The sequence below is a fragment of the Brachyistius frenatus genome, unplaced genomic scaffold (assembly GCF_029030835.1).
Source record: "Brachyistius frenatus isolate BFR_SWC_R1_liver_20210118 unplaced genomic scaffold, ASM2903083v1 Contig_279, whole genome shotgun sequence".
Lineage (NCBI taxonomy): Eukaryota > Metazoa > Chordata > Actinopteri > Embiotocidae > Brachyistius > Brachyistius frenatus.
The window spans coordinates 218177-224886 of record NW_027210878.1 but is presented as its reverse complement, the minus strand read 5'-3'; positions in this window follow the sequence as shown (position 1 = coordinate 224886).

The following is a 6710-nucleotide window of genomic DNA, read 5'->3' as shown; positions in this document are numbered from 1 at the left end:
CACTTTTAGGACTACAGTGAACCCTCGCTATAACGCGGTTCACCTTTCACGGTCTCGCTGCTTCACGGATTTGCATCGTGCATTGAAATCACATTACGACTATATGTAACGTAGATATATTTAATGTCCAGTTCTATCTATTTCAATTGTAAAATAAAGGTTACTACTTCACGGATTTCGCCTATCACGGTTTCTATTTGGAACGTAACCCCCGCGAAAAACGAGGGTTCACTGTACTGCTAAAAATCTGTTGATGTTTTAGGTCATATTTATGCAGAAAATATAGAAATTGTAAAGGGTTCACAAACTTCCAAGTACCTCTGTAAATACTGAAAGTTTACCAACAAGTATAAAACACAAAGATGAGCTGCACAGTTGCACTATTTGACTTCTCCTTTATTACCATGAACACACACTTTGGTCTCCATTATTCATAAACCCTTTCTGCTGCCACAAAAACTCATCAGTTGAAAGATGTGTATTCAGCCACCACTGAAAATAGTTAATATTCAACTAACACATTATTTCAACCTGTTTAAACAGTTGTTAATAACCAGTGACCAGTAGTCGTTGGGAAATGACAGAACCTTTTTATGGAAAACGTGAGCAATATTGAAAACCTATATATTTACATGTCCCTATGAGCTTGGGGCTCAGGGCCACACACAGGATATGGTGTGACAGTATGACCATTGTTGTATCTTGTGTTTGAACTGTATTTTTTGTTTCTAATATAGAATAGATTTCCTGGTTTAATAGCCTAAAACATGCAATGACTCCACTGGAGTATTGGTTCGGTCAACTTTTTTCTCTGTGTCTCTCAGACCCTCTGCAGTCCAAAGCACTACAGTGAGAGCTGAATGGGGGAGTTGGAGGGTGGTTTACCTCCCTCAAATATTTATAGGAAAGTGCACTAATGCAACTGTGCAGCAGCTTTAGTTTTCTCTCTTCATCTTTTTGCTCATTCCTTCCTCTTTGTTGTTTCTCAGTTGTGTTTTTTGACCATTGTGTTAGCTTTTGGACCTAATTTATTCAATTCAATTCAATTCAATTCAATTCAATTCAATTCAATTCAATTCAATTCAATTCAATTCAATTCAATTCAATTCAATTCAATTCAATTGTATTTCTATAGCACCAAATCACAACACAGGTTATTTCATGGCACTTAACACATTAAAGTCTTACAACAAGACTTTATAATATTATACAGAGAAACTGTATAAAGGAAAAACTCCTCTTTAAGGGAGAAAAACCTCCAACAGAGGGAAGAAAAACTCCCTTTAACAGGAAGAAACCTCCAACAGAACCAGGATCAGAGGTGGGCGGAGCATCAGTTAACAGAACCAGGATCAGAGGTGGGCGGAGCATCTGTTAACAGAACCAGGCTCAGAGGTGGGCGGAGCATCTGTTAAAAGAACCAGGATTAGAGATGGGCGGCCATCTGCCTCGACCAGTTGGGGTGAGAGGAGAGCAGAGAGAGAAAAGGACAGTATAGAGATAGAAGAGAAGAACTGTTGGTGGAGACGACAAGCGCAGAGCAGAGACATGCAGCTCCATGATGGGACATCTGGAAAAGAAAGAACAGAAACTATACGAGTGAAGGAACTGAATAGAGACAACAGATAATAAGAAGAAACTATAGGAGAGAAAAAGATGGTGAGGTATGAGTCAGTTAAAGAGTAGGAGGAAAGAAAAGAAGCTCAGCATGTAACGAGGTCCCCCAGCAGCCTCGGCCTATAACAGCATAACTAAGGGTTGGTTCAGGTCTACCTGAGCCAGCCCTAACTATAGGCTTTATCAAGAAGGAACGTTTTGAGTCTAATCTTAAAGCTAGAGAGGGTTTCTGCCCCTCCAACACAAACTGGGAGCTGGTTCCACAGGGGAGGAGCCTGAAAACTGAAGCTCCGCCTCCCATTCTACTTCTGGAAACTCTAGGAACCACAAGTAGACCAGCATACTGAGAGAGAAGTGCTCTGCTAGGATTATATGGTTCTATAAGATCTCTAAGATATGATGGAGCCTGGCCATGTAGAGCTTTGTAAGTCATCAAGAGAACTTTAAATTCTATTCTTGATTTCACAGGAAGCCAGTGAAGAGAAGATAAAACTGGAGAAATATGATCTCTCTTGATAAATCATCCAGGCCTTTATGTCTTTTAGACAGGCTTCAAGTTTTACTAACTGATTAGTTTCATCTGGTTTTATAGAAAGATATAGCTGAGTGTCATCTGCATAACAATGGAAGTTGATGCACTGCTTCCTGATGACATCTCCTAATGGCAGCATGTACAAAGTACTATTGGGCCTAACAAAAGAAACAGAAATTAGATAGCATTCATGTAAGAAACTACACCTTATCCTCACTACATCTCTTCAATCTCACACACACTTTAATTTGTCACAAATGAACTTGACTTCTTGTATTTTACATTACAATTATTTGTCTCTTCAGTAAAAATTCCCAAAAGGTGTCCTTCCTAAAACACAGCTCACTTTTTTTTCAAACTGTAGCCCTTAAGTCTTAAAGTAGACAAACACATACATGTATCTTTATTACAATATATGTGGTTGAATCAAAGCGTTCTGAGACTGCTCCTGTTACGTGCGAATGGTGCGCAGCACCTTGACGTGCACAAAGCTGGTGAATACCTTAACCTTTGTGAGTAAGTGTTCCACGTTACATCACAACATCAGTACCTTTTCTGACCAACAGCATGTGTGCATTTTTCTGTCACATAGAGTTGAGCCGAAGGTGGACATAAAACTTTGTGTCAAACTCAGGAAAACTGGCAAAAGTCCACGAAAAGCTTCAGAAAGCCTCTCGAATTTTAGGTTCTGTTAGAAAAGTCTGTCTCCAGGAATCATCAACTCAACAGTTTGTCTTTTAGGACAGATGAGCACAGGATTTCCAGTCCATCGTTTTTCCATCTATTTTTCCACCAGTGATGAATCAGTTGTGAAACATACTGCAACTGGCTATATGGTTAAATTTTTGTTTTATAATTTCTCTTTCTTACTGCTGCCATATATGAAACCAGATGTTTTAAACTGTCCCCCTCCCTCCTTCCAGGGTTCGTCGTAACACTGTTCACACACTTCTATGTACCATAATTGTTCATGCACCAGAATCACAGTGGACACAGAGCTTAGCTTTATGTAACCTTCATATTTTAGGAAGATAATGAAGCATATTACTGTACTTCTACACTGTGTGCACAATTATTAGGCAAGTGAATATTTTGACCACATCATCATTTTTATGCATATTTTCCAACTCCAGCTGTATAAACTTGAATACCTATTGGATTTAAGCATATCAGGTGATGTGCATTAGTGTAATGAGGGAGGGTGTGGCCTAAGGAGATCAACACCCTCTATCAAGGTGTGCATAATTATTAGGCAGCTTCTTTTCCTCAGGAGGCAAAATGGGCCAAACAAAAGATTTAACGGACTCTGAAGAGTCAAAAATTGTAAAAAGTCTTTCAGAGGGATGCAGCACTCTTGAAATTGCTCAGACATTGTAGCGTGATCACAGAACCATCAAACGTTTTGTTGCAAATAGTCAACAGAGTCGCAAGAAACGTGTTGAGAAAAAACGACGCAAATGAACTGCTGAAGATTTGAGAAGAATGAAACGTGAAGCTACCAGGAAGCCGTGATCCTCCAGCTGTCATATTCCAGAACTGAAACCGACCTGGAGCCCCCAGAAGTACAAGATGTTCAGTGTTCAGAGACCTGGCCGAAGGAAGGAAGGCTGAAACCCGACACCACTGAACAAACGTTACGACGGGGCCAAGAAATATCTGAAGACAGATTCCTCAAAGGTTTCGTGGACCAATGAGATGAGAGTGACTCTTGGACCAGATGGATGGGCCCGTGGCTGGATCGGTAACGGGCCCGTGGCCGGATGGGTAATGGCCCCGCGGCCAGATCGGTAACGGGCCCGTTTACTTTCTTAACTATTCAGGTTTGAGGTTTATTAACATTTTGGATTGAGAGCCCTGTAGTTGTTCAATAATAAAATGAATCCTCAAAAATACAACTTGCCTAATAATTGTGCACACAGTGTACTGGATACTCACGTGTCATGTTAGTTTGAAATGTACCTTGTGACCTAAAATCTGTTCAACTGTTGTAACAGCAGGTAAAGCAGAGGTATGACATTGAAAGCGGCTTCATTCCATTGAGGTGACCCAGTTCCAGGATGCTCGTATTGTGTGTGTGCAGGCTCACCGTCATGGCCTATTACGATACTTAATGGAGCTTAACTACTATTTAGCAAACTTTGCCCCATCTGTGCTTTTCTTCTGGTCCATGGTATGAACCGAACACTGCAGAAACATAACACTGAAACCTGTCAGCACCAGACAGGAGGCAGACAGTTCATCTGGTTGTCAAAATAATATGCAGTATTTCCTGGTTAAGGGAGCGTCAACAGTAAGTTAACTGGTAACATTATTAGGAAGCAGTCACCTAATTTATTGATTTGAACTGGCTTTAAACTGGAAAAGTGACAAATGTAACCTCACAACAAGCAACACCCCCCTCCCCCTCTCCCTTCAAGTTGGTCCCCCATCATAAAATTATGCTGTGTACATTCTACTTTGTTAAAAAAAATTTCAGTGTAATCAGAATTTATTGAGCGAACTGATAGGAAATTAGTGAGTAATAGTAATAACATCATTTTGGCAATGTTAAAGCGACAAAATAGGAAAATTATATATTAAGGTGTGAAGTCCAATACAATTAAAGTCACCAATACGACTATGTCTTCATCCGCACGAGCTGCGTTTCTTTCTTTCATGAATCCACAAGAACTTGTTATTGTATAGACTACATATAAACATGTTATATTCTCAGAGCAGCCCAGTTTTCACATACTTGTTCAACAGCTTCCTTCCCCTCAGGTTTACTGTGTTCAGTAATGAACAGGTCTTCACCACTGAATCCTCAGGCTGAGCTGACTATACTGTGACAATAATAAAGGTTCATGTTGGGTTTTCTTGCATTGAAGCTCCCACCACTGAAGACTGAAGGAGCTAACACACACACAACATGCTGGTTACTGGTTAAAAGCTCCTACAGAAGTGAATGAAACCAGCATTAGACTGGGCGTGACTGCAATCCTGTAGTTATATAAAGTCTCAATTTCAGATTATATTCAATCTGTTATGGTGGAGACCTTCCTCTGGATGTAGAGAGTAGTAATCAATGAAATAATTAGATGCGTTTAGTGAGTAAAAATATGAAGAATTTAGACGGAAACAACGCGGCGACATGTTGGACATTAGTAGGTTATAGTTTCACATTAATTGGAAGCAAACAAGACTCTGCTGTCGGGAAACTTCTCAAACTGAAAGAGCCAGATGCGGACGTTTAAAGCTCTACACTCTACTGCCCTCCTGTGGTTCATTTACTACACTGCAGCTGCAGTGTCGAATCTCCATCATGCACCTGCACCTCTTTGTTATGATACAGTATTTGATCAGTGTACAGTCTGTAGAGACGATGAAGCTGTGTTCTTCACTGTTTAACTTTAGTAGTTAAAGGGCGCCTTTGTAACGTGTTGTATCATGATCCTGATAAACACCACCAAGCCTGCAGTTTAAAAATTAGGTTTACACAACTGGCCGAGTTGTGAATTACTTGAACAAATATTTTTTTAAATAGATAAATTGTATTGTTTTTTGGACAATATAAGATCATTTTGAAAAAATAAGATCAATTTTAATCTGATGGCAGCAACATGTTTCAAAAAAGTCGTGGGTATGTCCACCACTGAGCTGCATCACCTCCTCTTCTTAAAACACTCTGGAAACCTTTGGGAACTGAGGAGACCAGTTTCTGGAGTTTTGAAAGTGAAATGTGGTCCCATTGTTGCCTGATAGAGGATTTCAGCTGCTCAACAGTTCAAGGTCTCCTTTGTTGTATTGTTCATGTCCTGATGATCCAGATGTTTTCAATGAGTGACAGGTCTGGACTGCAGGAGGCCAGTTTATCAGCAGACTCTTCTACTAGAGAACCATGCTGTTGGAATACGTGCAGAATGTGGTTGGACGTTGTTCTGCTGAAATAAACAAGACCTTCCCTGAAAGAGACGTTGTCTGGATGGCAGCATATGTTGCTCCAAAACCTGAATATATCATTCAGCATTAATGCTTCCTTCCAGATGTTCAAGCTACCCATGCCATGTGCACTAATGCATCCCTGTACCATCACAGATGCTGGCTTTAGAACTGAGCTGATAACAAGCTGGATGGTCCCTCTCCTCTTGAGCCCAGAGAATGTGGCATCCATGATTTCCAAAAACAATTTAAAATTTTGATTGGTCAGACAGTAGGACGCCTCAGTTCATTTTAAACGATCTCGGGCCCAAATAAGGCAGCAGGGTTTCTGAATTATGTTTATATCTGGTTTCTTTTTTGCATAGTAGACTTTTAACCTGCATTTGTGGCTGCAGCAACTAACTGTGTTCACAGATGATGGTTTTCAGAAGTGTTCCTGAGCCAATGCAATGATTTCCACTACAGAATTGTGCCTGTTTTTAATGCAGTGCTGCCTGAGGGCAGGAAGATCACGGTCATACAATATTGATATTCAACTTTGCGAACAGAGATTTCTCCTGAAACTCTGACTATTTTGATGATGTTATGCACCGTAAATGATTTCATCACCAAATTCTTTGCAATTTCACACAGAGGAGCTTTT